General features: G+C 41.5%; 1 long non-coding RNA gene across 16 annotated transcripts; it reads left to right on the forward strand.

The window, feature by feature from the left end:
• The first annotated feature begins 649 nt into the window (after positions 1–649).
• On the forward strand, positions 650–19,922 carry LOC111098769. Of its 16 annotated transcripts, none has more exons than XR_005369428.1 (9): positions 650–887; positions 1,143–1,540; positions 2,021–2,115; positions 2,879–3,229; positions 3,722–4,652; positions 8,448–9,158; positions 14,509–14,684; positions 18,766–19,054; positions 19,729–19,922. It is a non-coding gene; the product is annotated as an uncharacterized LOC111098769 (long non-coding RNA). The 16 variants fall into 16 exon arrangements; XR_005369433.1 differs by having other exon boundaries at positions 3,011–3,229; XR_005369436.1 differs by having other exon boundaries at positions 3,064–3,229.
• Positions 19,923–20,282: the final 360 nt, after the last annotated feature.

Below are 20,282 nucleotides of genomic sequence, written 5' to 3' on the forward strand. Positions count from 1 at the left end.
CTTTCCCTTGCCTGCTTCAAGCACACTTGAGGCTGAGAAACGCACAATGGGGAGGATCATTTAGCTTTAGGATTCTTTGAGTGTTTGTTCTACCTCCTTCCCACCCTTTGGACACTGTTTTGGGCACCCCTGGGGATAAAACGCCCGATGATCAGCAGTGAGAGGGAACAGACACAAAACATTTAAGCTGAAAGGGGCAGCTGGTGGCTTTCAAGGTGTCCCTGGGGCATGATGAAAAATTGCAGCCAACCCTATTTCACTGGCATTCCCATGGGGTCTTTGGAGATCCCCTATGGCTGCTGGCTCACCTGACAGCTTAGGGGGACAAGTAATTTATTTTCCGGGTCTCTGCTTGTGACTCCCACTCAGTCCCCAGGCTCTAGTCTCCCCACAGGTTGCCTGTTTGGAGGGGTGCTCCTCTCAAAACGACCTGATCCAGCTGCCTTCCCAGGTAGGACGCCCAAGGCATTCTTGCTCTGCCACACTGTGAAGGCACAGGCTTTTCCTGAGCAACCACTTCTCCTCCCGCCACTGCTGCCAGGCAGAGCCACAGCCTCCTGGCCTCAGGTTCCCCGGCAGAAGGCCGTGAGAGTTCCAATGACCCTCAAATGTCAAGGCAACAAGTTCAAGTTCTCTGAATGTGGTGTTCTCTAAGCTCTTCTCATTAGCTTAAAATGAATTGGAAACCACCACCACACCCTGTTTGGAGGAACACAATACCTTTCTGCGAGAAAATCCTCTTGGGAGGCTCTTCTACCTCTCAATGACCCTTTACCCTCTCTTTTATAGTCTAGAAGTGGGTGACGGGCTGATGCCGGAAAGACCATTTCACAACCTCTTCCCTGGCTGTCTGTAGGCGGTCCACTACCTTGCTTTGGAATGAGCGAGTACTTGGCATCTACTATTTTTGTCCTTCAAACTTGGGCCCTCTGCTGAGGTTTCAAGACAAAAAGAAGAGTTGATTTTAACACGTTGTTATACTTTGTTTTCAATTCTTAGATGACATCTTTTCTAACACTGTCCACATAGGAAGTTTTTTTCTTTTTTTTTTTCTTTTTTTTTTTGGTTCATTTTATTATTACTCAAAAGCCAAAAGTTCTCTGAACAATTGCTCTTTTTTTTTTTTTTTTTTTTTAATGTAGTAAGAGTTTCAAGTGACTGGGGAGAGAAAAGCAGCACTGTGCTCCGTGGATGACTGGCAAGGAGATGTACCTCCACTTCAGGACTTCAGAGTCTAAGAGGAAAGGATCTTCCCTTAAATACAGAAAATGAGTATTTCTTACATCTCTCTGCTTATCTCTATCCCCACTGCCCACCTTAGCTTTAGACCCCATTCTCTCTTGCCCATGTGGGGATAATCTCTCCAATTAGTGATCTGAGTGGCGACGTATATCCCTTCTTCTGCTGGCACCAAACTATTTCTCTAATATGACTATATTTGTTTCCTAGGGCTGCAGAAACAAATGATCACAAAGATGGTGACTCTAAACCATAGAATTGCATTGTCTCATGGTCCTGGAGCCCAGAAGCCAAAATCAAGGTGTCCTTAGGTTTGGTTTGTTCCCCCAGAGGCTCTGAGGGAAAAAAAACCACCCCATGCTTCTCTCCTACCTGCTACTGGCTTTGGCAATTTTTGGTTTTGGTGACTGGTAGAAACATAATTCCGACCTCTGTCTTCTTCACATGGCCTTCTCTGTGCAACTCGGTCCCAAATCTCCTTCTCCTTGCCCTTGTAAGGACACTGGTCATTGGATTTGGACCCACTATCTAAGTCCAAAACTATATCATTTCAAGATCCTTCACTAAATTAGGTGTGCAAAGACCCTATTTCCAAATAAGGGCACATTCACAGCTATACGGGTTAGGACTTGGATGTATCTTTGGGGTGGAGGAGGAGCACCATTCAGCCACCATCCCAAAGGGCTTCTCCTGTACAGCCTCCTCCAACCTCCAAACCATAAGACTGAGAATGCTTCTGGAAGACTGGGATATACCCTGGCAGACTATTTATCTTGCACAGACTAGGTGACTGAGAATGGAGAGCAGAGAACACGGAGTAAAGAAACCTCAATCCTGGAAGGAGGAGCATGAGACAGCATGTGGAGGCAGACTCAAGTGAGAGCCAACAGCCACTAGCAGGCAACTCCTCCCAAGTAGGCAATCTATGTAGGCTGAGCCTCATTCATGCTCTGGAAACCCTGCCAGGACAAATACAGATACACACACAGACATGCACACACAGTGCACACACAAACTTTCCACACATACACAAAACCCACTGTATAATGACCTTGGATTGGAGGTAGGGCTCTGGCACGCTTACAGTATGATAGTGACAAGAAGACAAAGCCTGGCTCCTTGGCTAAAGTGAAATTTGCACCCTGTGTGCCTTAATAACACAAAGCCTACCTTTCCCTGATCTCCTAGCTATGCCATTCATTCCACACAGTGTCCAATGGGGATTTTTCTAAAAAGTCAAATCTGACCTCAATGTCACTCTGGTTTAAATCTGTCAGGGACTTCTTAGAGCCTTCAGAATATAATCCTGTCAAGTTCTAACTACACAGACTACTCACAGTTTTCCTGAATAGACTCCACTTGCCACCACACTCCTGCACACGGTGCTTCTTCAGCTGGGGGTTTGCTTCCATTTTCTTCACTCCTAACCCACCCAGAACCTATATCTACTCATCATGAGAGCTTTTACCTTTAGGTGTAGAGGGAGGTGGGCAATTTGGATGAGTGGCACAGTATGCCCAGACTGACCATCATCATGCAAGTTGGTCCATGGTCTGGGCGTCATGGTGTGCATACTGCCCGGCCAGATCGCCCCTGTCCTGGGAAGCTCTCCCTACACCAAAGGCTGGTTTCCTTGCAGCTGCCATGTGCACATTGCTACCAGCCCTCATTACAACTCCATGAGACCGTGGCCACTTGAGAGCAGTCATCTGGATCTATTTGTTATTGTGTTCATGATGCCTGAGACAAAGTCAGCATTTCTTATGGTTAGGTACCTGGAAAGTGAGCAATAACCTCCCAGCTGCTTCCTCATTCTCCACCAAGTAACAGTGGTGCCTACAACCCCTGTTGGACAGCACTAGGGAGAATTGGAAATGGTCCCTGTGCCCTCAGCTCCTTGGACTCTAGCAGCAGAGGGTGCGTCAGCATATCGATCTTCTATGGCCTATGATCCAGCCTCAGACACCATCATCTACACCCACAACTCCAGGTGATAGTGTCCCATAAGATAACTACAATGTGCTTTTTTTTTTTTTTTAAGTCATAGAGATACTAATTGTTTGTTATAGAAAATTAGTAAAACACAGAAAAACCAGAAAGACCACTTATGACCCTGTTTAAAATTTTGGTGTATTTATCTCCAGATTTGGAAAGGTAATTCTATTTTTGTTTGCTTAGGTTTGCTGCTTTCAAGAGGATTGTAAGACAGATGATGTTATATTTATCATTTCACATCTGGCATTTCACATGCCAACTTGAATATAAGTTGTTGGTTTATATTGAACTTTTTTGTTATCTCAAGGCTTCACTACCTTTTTTACTTCCTGGTCCCTTCCCAAGGGAAAAAGCTGATGAAAAAAAAAGTTCAGGTCATATTTATGTTCCAGTATTTCCTGCTCAACCAGAAATTCAAGTAACAGAAATCTCTGTAGTCTCTCTCATTCTCTAATTCCTCTTGTATTAAACCCATTTCTTAATGCAGGTCTGAAGATTAAAAGAGATCATCTCCTGCAGATTCCCATACATTCCTTGAAGATGGCCAGCACTCAAGTCAGGAAAGCTTCCTTTCCTCCTCTATAACCAGGTCAGTCCCAGGGAAGGCAGAGATCAGCAAATGACCAAGAGACCTCTGAAGAGAGCTAAATGGAGTCTCTCATGTCAGGCAGGAGCCTGCAGCAAGCAATGAAGCAAGCAGTTAAGGAATCGCAGCTAGGAGGTATCGCTGGGCCCAGCATCAGCTGACAGCCCAGAACTGATAAGGAGCCGAACCAGAGGAGGTCTGTGAGGGCCTGAGATGCATTAAATCCCTTTAAAAAGGAGAGGATTTGGGCAGCAAACTGTCAGACTCTTTAGGCCTGACCCCTCTATGTCTGACCACTTTTTTAAAAGCCAACTAGTGCCGAAGGCTCTGCCCAAGGTTTCTCCGAACAGAACCGAGATCCTTCCCTGCTTGAACAGGAGCAGCAGTAAGTGCCCAGAGCTGACCTGGCCCAGACAGCAGCCGGATCTCAGCTGCCCGCCCAGAGGCCGACTTCTTGTTGGGTTCATTAACTTCTGCACCCTCTTTGATCCTGTTTGTTGTGTGGCTTGTCTTCCGTCCTGCTCTGTGTGCGGTGTAAGAAGCCAAGTTTAACCACATGGGGAAATGGCCTTGAGTTTGGAATCCTGAGCCTGCTTTATAATTGTGATTTAACTTTGCTTAATGATTGAATAAAGCTGACTTTGTGGAAAGACACAGCTTCCATAGCGCTTCCATGTGCGCTTCCATAGCATGCTCATGACAGCCTCCAAGACCTCCTACATCACCTTCTCACTCGTTGGGTCAAAATTTTGCTCAGAGCTCCCTGGCTTCGCAGAGTGACAGAACCAGAGCCACTTCTCTGACATCCAAACTGGATTTCTCCTCTAACCTGGTATTTAAATTGAATGAAAATGAATTTATCAGATATTCACAGTTGAGAGCTTTATAAGGAAATTCTTCATAAGCATCTATTCTATTATCCCAAGTTATTTTGCACTTATCCAACATTTTTTGTTGGGGGTGGCAGCAATCAGGGAACAAGTGGGGTAGAGCATAATATAATCCCAGAATAAATTGCTTCTGCCTCTCTCTCTCTTTTTATCTGTCTTCCCCTACCCCCTTTCTTTCATGGTCTCTGCTAATTGTATTTCCACTGGTGATAAGAAATTATGCAGTGGTCCCATCTGTGCCAGCTAAGGCAGACTGGCTCCAGGGAATCCCGGGTTCAAAGGGCAAAGGGCAATTCTTGACCCAATCATTCTTGATCCAATCATTCTGGCCTATTCCAGGCCCTGTGCCTGCTTCCTCCTTATGCATTTATCAGGTTGATGGACAAGGCAAACAGCAATCAGCATATCCTCACCTATCAGCATGCCCTCCCGGAAGTGGTCAGGAATTCAGGATAGGAATAGAAAGGCAGCTATTGTGCCACTATTGTGCCTCCTGGGCAAGCCCAGGTCACCTGAGACTTGTTCCTGGTAGCCTGTGGCTGACTATTACTGTTCCAGAGAAGGGCACAAGGAAAGCCTTCCCTGCTGCCTGAGCCTAGGCTCCCCTCACGTTTTGGGAGTCCAGACCCTAGAGAGGAACTGGCCCTGGAAGAAGGCCATGCTGGGAGGTACAGCAATGGGGTGGAGTCACCACATCTCTCAGACTTGTTTTTACCATGAAAATGAAGATTCTCCTTGGACTCTTTTACCTTGGCTCTTGTAGTTTTGTGAAACAAATGGCTATCTTAAGAAGAGGGGGTTGATAGATAGCCAGAGGTGTTCTGGAGGTAACAGTCAGGAGTGCAGGGCAGCTTCAGGACCACCCTGCCCATCCTGACCATCCTAGGAGTGCCACTTCCCTCTCCATGGTGGCTCCAGGCTCTCTCTCTCCTTCTAGCTTTGTTGGCTTCCACCTTGCTTTTCTGCTCCCACATAATTCCTGCTTGCACATGACTTTCGGTTCTTTGGCCCTGATTCCAGCTCTTCACAACATTTGACTGTGAACTCCACTGTCTGTTGGTTAGTTCTATGTGTCTCTTTATTCATCCTCCCAAGGCAAGAACAGCAATTGAACCAGTGTGTGGGTGTTGGATTGTGTCCCTCAAAAGAATATACTCAGGTCCCAACCCTGGTACCTGTGAATGTGACCTTATTTGGAAATAGGATCTTTGCAGATGTAATCAAGTTAAAAGAGACCATAATGGTTAGAGTGGGCCCTGAATCTAATATGACTGGTGTCCTTAAAAGAAGAGGTCATGTTTGGACACAGGAAAAAAGATGCACGGAGAGAACGCCATGTGACAACAGAGGCAGGGACCCAAGTGATATATCTGAGAGCCCAGGAACAAGGACTTTTGGCAACTACCCAAAACTCAAGAGGCAAGGAAGGAATCTTCCCTAGAGCCTTTAGAGCTTGATTTCAGACATCTAGCCTCAGAACAGTAAAAGATAAATTTCTGTTATTTTAACCCATCCAGTTTGTGGTTAAGTTGTTAAAGTAGCCCTAGGAAACTAATACATGCAGCCTATGTTTTGGTACCAGGTCAACTTCAGAATGTGACCATCTCAGATGGTCTTTGCCCAGTCAGCCATGGCCCAAAGAGTCAGGGTAATATCATCCAGCTGTGGCCACACAGGCAGCAAAGCTGTAGGTAGAGCAGAATCCTGTAGAAGGAGGCATGAGCATGCATAGATGTTTGCTGGTGTGCCCTCTCTAGTACCAGGTAGGTGGCTTTTAAATTAAATTTCCTTTCTAAAGGCACACACTGCCCAGGATTGCAATCATCTCTGGCTATAGTCCAACACAAGGAATATTTTTGTTATTGTCTTTGTTTACCAAAGCAGTATTTTAAATATAAATTATTTTCCCATCTGCAATTCCCAAGGGTTAGTTTCTTCAGCCAGAAGGTATATCGATTACTGTCCAGACCTGTTCTTGTTCCCCAGTGGGCCCAGTGGCAGTGCCACCCTCACTGGCCAGCATTGAGGCAGAACAGTTCTAGGCTAACCTTGAAGGCATTTTTAGTTGGCACGGCCAGAGGTAGTTACCGTCTTAAGGAGAACTAAGGATCTAACCCAGATGACTGAATAGCGCCAAGTCTTGTCAAGATAAAAGAAGGAAGCATTCATTGTCCATGGCCTAAGGGCTTGAAAGCTTGATGGACCCAGGTGACAAGAATGAGAAAGAAAGCAATTTAAAACCAAGACCATGAATGATGAGCATATGCAGGATTTTCTCTTTCCTGCCTAAACAGAATTGTGTGTGCTTCCAGGGTGAATGTGGTATCTTAGCACAGAGCTGACAGTCTAAGACTCTCTATTCCTGAAATTTGCCTTTTTTGTCTGAAACTAACTTTTGTTTTAATGAGTAAGCCATTTTGACATCCTAGCACTCTGTATCTATGGTGATAGCCCTAAATGTTTGTTCAAAAAACTGATTCCTGGGACTCCTGGGTGGCTCAGTGGTTGTGTGTCTGCGTTTGGCTCAGGGCATGATCCTAGAGTTCTGGGATCGAGTCTCACGTCGGGTTCCCTGAGAAGAACCTGCTTCTCCCTCTCTCTATGTCTCTGCCTTCTCTCTGTGTCTCTCATGAATAAATAAAATCTTAAAAAAAAAAAAAAAAAACTGATTCTTAGGAACAATATCAGACACTGTAAGTCACTGATAGGTTGACTAGAGCTTAGCTTTGCCATTTATCTAGATATAATCTGCTTTCTTATGTGCTATATATAACTTGTTTTCATGAATGTGAAAGTTATACTTTACTGTAGACATTTACGATAGAAACTTGTTTTAAAAAATGTTGAGGGTCTGATGTCAGGAGTGGTTTAGAAATGGTTTTCCAATCAGATCTCTGCTTACTCTGTTTCTGTTAGTGCTTCTCTCTTTCCACTCCCTAAACTCTAGCTTTGCTCAAACCCTAGCACTGTCACCCCTCCAGGGAAGCCTTGTTTTCACTAGTCCTAGTTCCTCTGTTAAAACAATTCTTAGTAAAATCTGTCAACTTACATGAATATCTTACACTGCCTTTGCATGCCTCTTAGGAAGAAACTTGGGAAAGATCCCCACATGGGGTTGGAGATACCTTGATCCCGCTTTCAGCCATGCTTCCTGTTCTTGGGGAAGTGAATGGCATTAGCAGACTCTGATTATTGTCTCTAGTTCTTAGGCAAGGTACAACAAGATCAATGTACCACCTCTTAGACCTCTTAGACATAACTGCATTTCTGCAATAGAGAGGAGATGTCATGCTGCAAATTTTTATTGAGAGTTCCTCTTTGCTTAGGAATAGTCCTTGCTTGCTTTTAATGTGTTCCCTTTTAAAATAAAGGAAAAACTGTGTATACAATGCCTTATATGAGGCAAGAGATTTCTATTATTGTGGACCTGGTGAAGGTAATAAGAGAGTTACAGCACTTTTACCCCAACCTTTCCCTCAGTCACTCGTTTACCCCCACAAAGGCATGGCTGTGGCTGGTGGACAGCTGGCACACTTGGGGTTGTGAAAATCCACTGGCCTTGAGCCACTTGTATGTGCCCACATTTAGCCTCCCACCCATCAGTGATCTGACTGTGATTCTGCCTCCAAGGTACAGACCTGAGAGTGGGTGGTGGTGGCAGGTGTTCTTTTCCTGTACGTGTTCTACCAGTGCACCCAGTTCGACCAGCATGTTTTCTGTCACTGTCCTCTCCATAGGTTTCACATCATGTGCCAGTCAGCTCTAAGGATGGCTACAACTGTCTCCTCGGAGGGCTTCTGAGATTATTGCCCCACCTTGCCAATGAGTCCTTCTGATCAAGATCTTTTCTTGTCTTCCATTAATGTGGTGACACCATGCTCTTCTCGGTTGAACAGATAAGTGAAGGGCATTCTTTGTGTGAATGGGACTGCCCTTCCAGCTTTGCCCACAGATCCTTCTCCTATCCTTGTTGGTGGTAATTTATGGAAAGAAATGATGAAGTCAACACTGAAAAGATCATATTCTAGAAATGTGGTAATGTAGCCTAAAAAGTTCAAGAGAAGACATTATTGGAAGACGTTTTCGACATTTATGCTATGAAATTCCAAACGATACGTTTAACATGACCAGAAAATGAGTAATCACTCACAATTTCCCTCGTACTCTGCCTGAGACTTATATTTGTGGTCATCAACAAAGCATGGTAACAACCTTTGAGAGAGTCATTGGAAAACAGTATTCATGGGCAGCTTGATGGATGTTGCTACATCATGAGTAATGATGCAAACATCATTAAATCATTGATATCAGGGAATTGTAAAGGTCAGAACAGCTATATTGTTTCAATACTGAGAGGTTCTGAAGAGCCATAGCATCGTAAGAAATTGGCCAGGAATGGTGCATTTGACAGTAAAGAGCACAAAAGAATGATTCCTGGATCTAGACAGGTGGATATATTACAAAGAATCTTCATGTGCAATGATTGGATAACAAATGGATAAAACTTCTTTACCATTATTCTAAGTCTTCACTGATACATTAATAATGATACCTTACATGGACCCATGAATTTTGTAAGACATTTTTCATTGCTTATGTAGAACAGAGACCTTACAGAAAATGTTTCCCTAGGCCTCCCACAGCTTACCTTAACCCTATCTTCACTTAACCTTGGAAGAAAGAGGTGACATGATTTCTTGCAAGAATAATTCTTTGGTCTGTAACCTTGATTTCTTAGTCATTTTCAACTTTTTTGTATGCTCAGTCTCTCCCTCTCCGATTGCTTCTTTTCCTCTACTCTTTATTTACACAATTGAGTTTTCCTTTTCTAATGTAATCCTCTCTGACTTTTCTATCCCTGGGAGCCACCATACCAATGCACTTTGTTTTCCTCATCACCCTTATTGAAAGGATAATTCATCACCCTATTGAAAGCCTCTCCACACTCCTGCATTAATTGCTTGTGGCCTTGGTTCTACTCATGTTGTGGTCCCCTTTTCTCCTTTTCACTCATTAGGCTCTGTTCGTGTGTTTGTGTGTTTTTGATTTGTTCATAAGTAAGTTCAGTATTGACCCCTCTTATGAACTTCAGATTTGCACTTCCACCTGCTCATGAGACAGCTCTTCCCTGAACTCTTCATGGTCATTCAAACTGGACAAACTTAAAACCAAATCTACCATTAAGCCCATATCTTATTTCTCCCATTTTCTACTGTCACCCAAAATGCTATTGCTGGCTTTCCTGTTTTGATAGTGGTTAGAGATATTATTTTTTCTTCCTCCCTGTTCCTGAGTTCCTGAATCCTCCCTCTCTGAAACATCATTAACATTTGTTTTAGTATTCATTCCCTCTGGTTTGGGAGAATGCAAATGTTTTCTAACCAGTATTTTCATTCCTAGTCATTTTTTCTTCTTTTGCTCCATTCTTCACCAAGATAATTGGTCAATATTTTGACCATACATTAATAATTGTTTCCTCTTGCTTCATTAGAAATAATTGGGATGTAGAAAAAGTTTCTGTTGAATTCTGAGACATGTCTCAAAGAAGATTCATTGAAAAGGGGAAAATAAAAACCTTCTATATTCTCCTCTATAGTTCAAAATTAACATGGAGGGTTGGAATTGAAGGAATTCAGGAAATTAGGTCAGATGGAGAAACAGACAAATGAAAATAGGAGGGAAAAGATAGGTAAGTAAGAGATTAATCCAGGAGTCCACAAGATATGTCTAAGAAGAGAAAGGAGGGATCCCTGGGTGGCGCAGCGGTTTGGCGCCTGCCTTTGGCCCAGGGCGCGATCCTGGAGACCCGGGATCGAATCCCACGTCAGGCTCCCAGTGCATGGAGCCTGCTTCTCCCTCTGTCTGTGTCTCTGCCTCTCTCTCTCTCTCTGTGACTATCATGAATAAATTAAAAAAAAAAAAAATAAGAAGAGAAAGGAGACCCAGAGACAGAGAATAACACTTAAATGAGGAGGTGCAAATCCCCACTGGAGGTAAGGAAGATAAGGAGTAAGTAAGGAAGATAAGGAGATAAGTAAGGAGATAAGATGGGGAGGCAGGAAACAGCTGGATAGAATCTTCTGTTAAGGCCAACAAGTTCAGTATCACAAACTACGCTGCACTAGCACAGATGCCAGAGAACTGTGTTAGTAAATGTATACAGTGTGCTACCATCACAATTGAGTTTTAGAATATTTCCATCACCCTAAAAATTTTCCTCATGCTCATGTGCAATCAGTCCCATTCTCACACCCATCTGCTTTCTATCTATCATTTTGCCTTCTATAGAAATTTCAGGTAAATGGAATCATGTACAATTCATGTTTGGCTTCTTTTACTTATCATAATGTTTTTGAGGTTCATCCATATAGCCACAAGTATGAGCAGTCTGTTGTTGTGTTTTGTTTTTTACTGCTGAGTGGTATTCCATGCATGGATATACCACGGTTTGTTCATTTATTCTCCAGACACTGGGACATTTGATTGCTTCCAGTTTAGGGCTATTATGAATAATATCATTATCAACATTCATGTACAAGTCTTTGTGTAGACATGTGTTTTCATCTCCCTTTGGTCAATGACTGGGAATGGAACTGCAGAGTCAAATGGTATGTCTTTAACTTTTTAAGAAACTGTAAGACTATTTTCCAAAATATCTATACCAATTTACATTCTAACCAGTTCCAATTTCTCCACATCCTCACTGACACTTGATACTGAAAGTTCTTTTTACTCTGGCAAATCTAATGGGTATGAAGTGGTATCTTTTGATTTTAATTTGTATTACTTAATGACTAATGATATTGAGATATTCTCATGTGTTTATTATCCATATGTATATTTCTTTGGTGAAATGGCTTTTCCCATATTTTGCTAGTTTTAAAAATTAGATGACTTTCTTATAATAGAACTAAAAAATTCTTTATACTAGAAGCAAGCTCTTAATTAGACATATGATTTATAAATAGATCTCCCAGTCTTGGTTATCATTTCATTCTCTTAATGGTATCCTATAAAAACTAAGTTTTCCACTTTAATAGAATTCATTTGATCAGTTTTTTCTTTTATGGACCATGTTTTTAATATCTTAGAAATCTAAAAAATCTTTGTCTATCCCAAGATCATGTAGGTTTTTTTCCCCTGTTATCTTCCAGGAGTTGGCTCACTCTAGCTCTTACATTTAGGTCTATAATTCATAGTGAGTTAATTTTGGTGTATAGTGTGTGGTAAAGGTCTCAGGTTCGGCTCTTTCTTGGTTTTGTTTGGGTTTTTTGCATGTGTATATCCCATCATGTAGCACAGAGAGCTAAAGATATTATCTTCTCAACATAGAGTTGCCTTGGTACCTTTGTCAATTATTAATTTACCATAAATGTGATAAATGTGTGGGTTTATATCTGAACTCTCTACCATGTTCCCTTAATGTTCCCTTAATCTTTTTTTTTTTTTTTTTTCATAATAGTCACACAGAGAGAGAGAGAGAGGCAGAGACACAGGCAGAGGGAGAAGCAGGCTCCATGCACCAGGAGCCCGATGTGGGATTCGATCCCGGGTCACCAGGATCACACCCTGGGCCAAAGGCAGGCGCCAAACCACTGCACCACCCAGGGATCCCAATGTTCCCTTAATCTACATGCCCATATTTCTGCCAATACCACACTGCCTCGATTATTGTAACTTTGCATTAAGTTTGAAATTTGTTCCTTTTACAAAAATTATTTTGGCTCTCCTAGGTCCTTTACAATTTCCACACACAATTTAAAATCTGTTTGTCAATTTATCAAAAAAGGAAAGAAAGAAAAGAAAAAACTTGCTGGGATTTTGATTGGGATTGTTGAACACATAGATTAGTTTGAGGAGAATTGCAATCCTCATAATATAGAGTCTTCTATCCCATGAGCATGGTGTATCTTCCCATTTATATAGATCTTTTAAAGTTTTTCCACAATGTTATGTTGTTTTTATTAGATACGTCTTGCACTTTTTTGTTAGATTTATTCTTAGAGATTTTATTCTTTTTGATGCCATCATGAATGTATTTATTTCCTTAATTTCATTTTCAGATTGTTGATCTGATTTCTAGTAAATAGAAATACAATTGTTTTTGTACACTAATCTTGTGGTTATGACATTGCTAAGCTCACTTAATAGATCTAATAGGTTTTATGGGTTCCTTGTGGTTTTCTACACAAAAGATTATGTCATCTGCAAATATCTACAATTTGCCTCTTTTTTCCAAACTATATGTTTTTACATTCCAATATATATATGGTCTTTAGATTATTTCTCTTGCCTTGTTGCCATATATATGGATATACATAGAGAGAATATATCTAGATAGGAGATATATAGGTATAGATAGATGATTTGTTATGAAGAACTTCTTTAAATGCTTATGGAAGCTAAAAAGTCCTACGATCTGCCATCTGCAAGCTGGACACCCAGGAAAGTCAGGAATGTAATTCCTGGGTCCAAAGGCCTGAGAATCAGAACAGATGATGTAAACCCCAGCTCCAGGGCAGGAGAAGAACCATGTCTCAGCTTAAGCAGGTAGTCAGGAAGTGAATGAATACTCACTTCCTCCACTTTTGTTCTATTCAGGCCCTCAACAGATTAGATAATGCCCACCCACCTTGGGTGGTGTGGTGCACACAATATACTCTATTGTGTCCACTACTTCAAATGCTAATCTCTTCTGGACAGACCCTTACAGACACACCCAAAATAATGTTTAATTTTGTTATCCTGTGACTCAGTCAAACTGGTATAAAATTAACTGCCACATGTGGTTGGAGTGGATGTCTTTGTTCTCCTAATCTTAGGGGGAAAAATTCAACCTTTCACATTATGAATGTTGTTAGCTGTAGGTTTTTATAGAAATCCATTATCAGTTGAGGAGGTTATTTTTTTATTCCTGGCGTGTTAAAAGTTTTTAATCATGAATGAATATTGGAATTTGTCAAGTGATTTTTGTTTCATTGTGACGATCTTTTTTTCTCATTTCTTCTGTTTATATAGTGTATTACATTAATTGATTTTTCAGTGTTAAACCAACCTTGCAAACTGGGATACACCTCCCTTGTTCATGGTATATAATTCTTTTTATATTTTCCTTTGTTTTTGCACCTGTGTTCATGAGCCTAGTTTTCTTTTCTTGCGATGCCTTTAACCTGGCTTTGATGTCAGCCTAATATTTACCTGATAAAATGAATTGAGAAGAACTCTACCCTCCTCTATTTTCTAGGAGTTTGTTGGTATTAGTATTATTTCCCTTTTAAATATCTAATAGAATTCACGAGTATAGCCATATGGGCTTAGGCTTTTCTTTGTGGAATAAATTTTTGCTAATTTAACTTTTGGAGGTTTTTTTGTTGTGTTTTGAGGCTCGTATGGGTCTGTCCAGATTTTGTTTCTTCTTGTGTCAGATTGGGTAATTTGTATCTTTCTGCAAAATTGTCTATCTCAAAGGACAGAGTTGAACTTCTAGAGACGATTTTATGTTGATGGTGGGGTCTAGCAGTAAGAGGGACATGCTGCTTACAGAAGATAAAATTATTACTCTTGGTAGAAGATAAAATTACTATTTTAACATTGGAGGAAGCTAAAGAGAGAGACAGCCAAGAGGAGAATACACCTTGTGGAGGGCCATAGGGTCTCACATTGTAGGAACAATACCCTGCATACAGTCTTAAGTTTACTTTTTAAATTTTCTTTTAAGTTCACTTTTTTTAAACAGTAATTCCTTAATGTTGTCCTCCATCCTCAGTAAATTTTTTGAAACCTTCATCCTGCTTTTAGCTGTATCTTAGAGAACTAACAAAGGGGCAAGAAGGAAAGTGATGAAGAAGAGGAGAAGGAGAAGTGGCAACCCATAGAAGCAGAAGCAGAACAGCAGAACCTACAAGATGTCAAGAGGTGATCTTGGTACAGGGTACAGCAGAAGTAACAAGCAACAGCCAGAATCTGTAGACCATGTAAGCTTTCCTTCTTTCTTTTTTTTTTTTTTTTTAAGGTTTTATTTATTCATGAGAGACACACAGAGAGAGGTAGAGACACAGGCAGAGAGAGAAGCAGGCTTCCTGTGGTGAGCCTAATGCAGGATCCCAAGACCCCAGGATTGCACCTTGAGCCAAAGGCAGATGCTCAACTGCTGAGCTATCTAGGCATCCCCCACGTAAGCATTCTTCAATGATTTCCAAAAATTCTTTTAAGGAGGGAAACTTGGGAGAAAACAAAAAAGGAATAGGTTAGAGTATTTCCCAATAACAAATAAATCCAAAACTTTGTGTGGCTTAAGACCGCAGAGTTTATTTTTTACTCACACTACATTTTCACTGTGAATCAGCTGGAGAGGTCTAATTTAAGGCGCCCTCCCTCTGGGATCAAGGCTGGAAAAAAAAGTTCTAGAATCTAAAGGATGAAGATTCTATGTCTTTGAGTTATGGGTACCTAAAAGAAAAAGTGGCCCTAGTTGATAAAACCTCTGGCACATCAAGATGGGAAACACATTAGTTATACACCACCTTCCCAATAATCACTGTCTACATTTCCCAGGGCACCAGTGGAGTCAGGGTATTAGCCACTCCTTTTAAATTAAAAGCAATCAGATAAAATCACATCACATAAAAGTGTTCTCTTTCCCAAGGTTAATAACTGCATTTTTAAAGGACATATTAGCTATACCAGAGACATTGCTTATTACAAAGAAATAAATGGTTAACCAGCAGAATTTCAAATAGCAATGATGGTAGATAATTTTTTTCTTTGGGGTAAAGCATTTGAATTCCTTAGATTGCACAAAAAGATGATGCTATAACTTGCCTGCCTATTCATTAATAAGTTGTGTCCTGAGCCAAGAATGGTAGCTAGTCAGGCAAGCTGAAGAGAGAATGTAAAAGAAGCATTTAAACTCCATTAGCTGAGCATTTAGACAATCTACTCGTGTCTAATTATTTTACTATTAAATGCCTGTGCATCCAACCAAAGAGAAAGCCTCAAAGTAGATAGATGAGTGGATTAATTCACAGACCTCAGAAGTAAAGAAGGATTATTTAAAATGGGGTACATCTTAGCATACTGCTTAGAGCCTTGTTCACACTGAGACTGACATCTAATGCCTCCTAATAGGAAATCCCATACCAGCATACTGTACTTCCTAGGAAATGTGCTTGATGCCACATTGTGAAGGGCACCCTATAGGTCAGGGTGACTTAAGCATTGAGTGCACAGAGCACAAGATCAAGACTTGCTTGGAAATATTTTGGTGAATTGATTGTTATTTACTCCATATTTTCCTTTTTTCTTATCTTCTTCAGCTCCATCCCTGCTCCTAAGTCTCTTTAGTCATTGCCTTCAAAGGGACAGGAAGAAGTGTGAAAAGCAGGGGCCTGTGGAAGCCTGGGACTTCTTGGTTTTGTTTTCCAAGAAGATTTTATCAATTGAGGAAATTAGGGCTTGAGGAGCAAGGGCAAGGCCATCTGGGGAAAGAGAAATACCCAAAATACTCTTATGGTCTAGGAGCAGGCTGGAAGTAAAGGGAAGGGCCACACTTGAATTTATTGCCAGGTTGGTTTCATGAGGACTCAGAATGAAAAATAAATTAGTATAGTTTTAAAACAGAGATGAGATATCCCATAAACTTTGTGAACTGAGGTTCATGTCAATATACAGGTATATTCTCTAAATACAAATGGAAAGCTTGAGGCTTTGGGAATACAGTAGGTTTCTCACTACAAAAATTTTTCATAGAGGTAAGGAAAGAAAGGAGGTTACAAGCAGAGAATTGGTTTCAAGGCTACTGACCAGTCAACTAAAAGAGCAGTTTCATTTTAGGGTTTTTCCTGCCTTTGGAGTAGGGAGTGGCCCATGTGACTGGAAGAATGCAGGGGAGGGAAGCCCCTCTCCAGAACATTACCTACCCCATTCCTGACTGCAAAGTCAGTGAGGCCAACACTGGAAAGACAGGGGGCTAACATCCCAAGATTGCCTCTCAAGTGCCAAAAATACTTTCAGGTTTATATAGGGAAAATGTGCGACTAAGGTCAGTGAGTACATGCAGATGGGCAAATCCATTGCTGTCTTGGGGTCAATCACACAGGCTGAGGGCAGTCCTTATTGCTTGAGGGGATAGTTTCATTTCTCGTCAAGGGATGTTACACCTGTAGGGTGTTCCTCCTGAGCTGAGAGACAAGCTAGAAAGAATCCAACCAGAAAGTTTGGAGTTAAAATGGAGGCAGCAGTATCTTCGTTCAAGGCTGATGTGAAGGTGTGTGAGTGAGAAAGAGTTCAGGCCTTCCCTAGACCTCCCAGAGCCATGACTCTGTAGAGGAAGCCGCTGATGGGTCTCCTTAGAAAACTCAAATGATCATTTCCTGAAGAGCTGGCTCCGGGCATCTTCCCTATTTACAGAAACCAAGGCCAATCAGCAATAGAGAAAGAGGTGGCAACTATCAAGAGAAAGGGACAACCTTGCTCTGGGCAGAAACGTTCCTGCCTGCCTCCTTCTAGTCCCCAGGCAGGATATGTGAGACAGCAGATCACAGTCTCCTCTGTTCTCGGCCGGCCTCCACTCAGCCTGTGCTGGAAGGGGAGGGGCAGGTTCAACATGACATTGAGGTTTCATAGATCAAGATTTTCATTGCATAGGAGATTGGAATTTTATAAATGAACCTGACCAAAATATAAGAACTAGAATGAGATTGTTTTAATGGCTGAAAACTTGTGGAATTAGGTTGAGACATTGCTAAGTTAGCCTAACTATGAACAAGTAGGACAGCATACAAGGGAACGGGAAGGTGATCAAGACAGTACAGTTCACAGTAGCTTTTGGAAAAATAAAAATTATATTTTGTTTATACACCAGTGAGTTGAGCTTGCTCACTAAAAATAATTATGTTTATTAGCAATTTAATTACTTTTTTGTCCTTGGTGTATTTTTCTGTTGAGCTGTTCTCTTTCCTATTAAGTGTTTCTTATATACCAAGGAGATTCACATTTGATCATAGGATGGATAATTTTTTTTCCAGTTTGTTATTTGTGTTACATCTTTTAACAAGTTAGTTTTTCTTTTTTTCCCCAATAGTATTTTTTACATAATTAATTTGCCACTATTTTCCTTTGTAGATTCTGAGGTTTGTATCTTTCTAAGAAGAGTGTTCCTCACTGTAAAGTAATAGTAAAAACAAAAATCACTCATGATTTCTTCTAGTACTTTCTTCTTGGGTTTGTAAATGGCATCTAGAGAAATGTGAACTAGCCTTTAACTAGCCTTTAAGAGAGAGCACTAGTTATTGCTTTAACAGCAATGACTTTTTTTGTAACTTTTTCTTCTGGCACTTTTCCACTCATGCTTAGGTGTACCAATGATCTGCTCAGTGGCAGTCAGGCAGAGAGAGCAAATTCTCCCTTGCTTAGCCTTCTTTGTTCTATTCTGGCCTTCAGTGGAATGGACAAGGCCCACTCACACCAGGGAGGGAAATGTGCTGTATTTGGTCTATGATTTAAATGTAAATTACATCCTGAAACACCCTCACAGACACACCCAGAAAAATGTTTTACCAAATACCTGGGAGCCATGGCCGACTCAAGAGGACACATAAAATTAACCATCACACAAGAGGCAATTGTGTAGACCTAGCCAAAGATGATGTGATAGTATCTTGGACCAGGAATGTAGCACTGGATTTGGTGAGAGGTAGTCAGATTCCAGATGCACTTTGAAGGTGTGGCATTGGGGTGAGAAGGTGACACTGAGTTTTCAGCATGGGCATGTAAATAATGTTATTACAGAGGTAGAGAACACAGGGGGAGAAATACGTTTTTGGGGCTGAATACAAAATTTGGCTTTGGACCTATTAGTATCAAGAGGCCTACTAGCATCTAAGTGGAATTTCAGGCCACCAGAAAGACAAGGCTAAAAGGTTGAGGTTAGGGCTAGAGATAAGAATTGGGGAGTCTTTGGCATATAAAGAGTATATAATCAGGAGCTGGACAAGACCTCCAGAGAGAAGACTAGATTGAGAAACCATCTAAGGCCTGAACTTTGAATCTCTCCAGTATCAGAGGTTGGAAGGGAAAAGGACCCAGCCAAGGACACTTAGAAGAAACACCCAGTGTCGGAGAAGGAAATCAGGATGTGACTTCCTGGAAGCCAAAGGAAAAACAGGGGCTTAACAAGGAGTGAGTCATCAAGTGTTTGAAAAGCTGCCAAGACATTAGGTAAAACAAAACCTGGAGATTTTCCACTGGATTTGGCATCTTCTTCTGTGTTTCCTCCTATGTGATAGAATCAGATTGAGTCCTGGTGACACCAAAAGCCAATCCTCCCAGCTCAGGGAGACTGCTGGTAAATTGCCTCTTAAAGATGATTTCCTCTTCCCTACTCACAGAACCCCAGTTTTATCCAAGTTGATAGCGTGTCTACCTCCTTTGAAGCTAGAAATAAACATATGGCACAGGATTAGTCAATTAATAGCAAACAGAAGACATGGAATGGAAATTTTTGAAAAGTCCTTTAAAGTGGACTAACTCAGCTGGCATGGTTTCAGGATTTCTTGTCCTTTAGTGCCCACTGTTCTTGGTCACTTTGCTTGGAAAAATGGAGAGGTGGACCAGACGAAGAGTGGAAGGCAGCAAAGCAAAGTGTATTGAGTGATAGCAAAAAGCTCCCAAAGAGGGAGGGAATCTGAGAGGTTGAGCTCCTAAATCTAGGGGTTTTACTGAGATTGTTGATGGGCTGCTTTAATCTGATTAACTCTCCCTGAGCCTGTCACCCAATCAGATTATTTTCTACATACTCATCTACCTATCAGGGAATTGTTCATGTGGGAAAGGGTGGAGGGCTCTTTCCAGAGTGGTGTAGAATAACAGGATGGGGTCTTTTTCCTCTTTTTTTAAGGGTAGTTTCCTCTTTGGGGACTGGGGAGGACTTGGCCCCTGCCCCTGCTGGCCTCTCTTCCAACTATCCTTCATTAACATGAGTTTGTTTCCCTTTGTTCCTCCCTTTCTTCCTACCTGAAGCATGGATATAATGGCTGGAGATATCTGGTAGCCATCCTGACAGCACAAGAACAGTGAACATACTCTAAAGAAGGTGGACAGAGAAGCTGGACAGAGCCCAGATTGCCCAATAACACTATGGGGCCTCCATGCCAGTCTTGGACAATTTACCTTTTGATTTTCTTCTTGTAGAAATATATAGATTTACTGTCTCACACTTATTTTCTATTCTTTGACAACTGAACTTAATCCTAAGTGATAGGCTAGTTATATTGCCCTCACCTTGGCTCTCCCTGAGGAAGCAGTCCTGTAATCCCACACGGTGGAAACAATGTGGAGCCAGAGGCCCAGGCAGTGGTTCTAGGATCATCTCTGCTAGTCTAATAGAGTGGTGAGCCTTTGGTCAAATCACTTGAGCAATCTCTAAACTTCACCTTCCTCATCTGTACAACGGGTGTGTTAGAAGAGCCAATCCCTGCCCTTCTTGTATGACTTTATGTTTTTTTCTTCAGAATTATCTGTTTCTTATCAGTGATCTGTTCTGGTTATGCTGCTAAAGGTAAATGCGGATACAG

The sequence above is a fragment of the Canis lupus genome, chromosome 14 (assembly GCF_011100685.1).
Source record: "Canis lupus familiaris isolate Mischka breed German Shepherd chromosome 14, alternate assembly UU_Cfam_GSD_1.0, whole genome shotgun sequence".
Taxonomy (NCBI): Eukaryota; Metazoa; Chordata; class Mammalia; order Carnivora; family Canidae; genus Canis; species Canis lupus.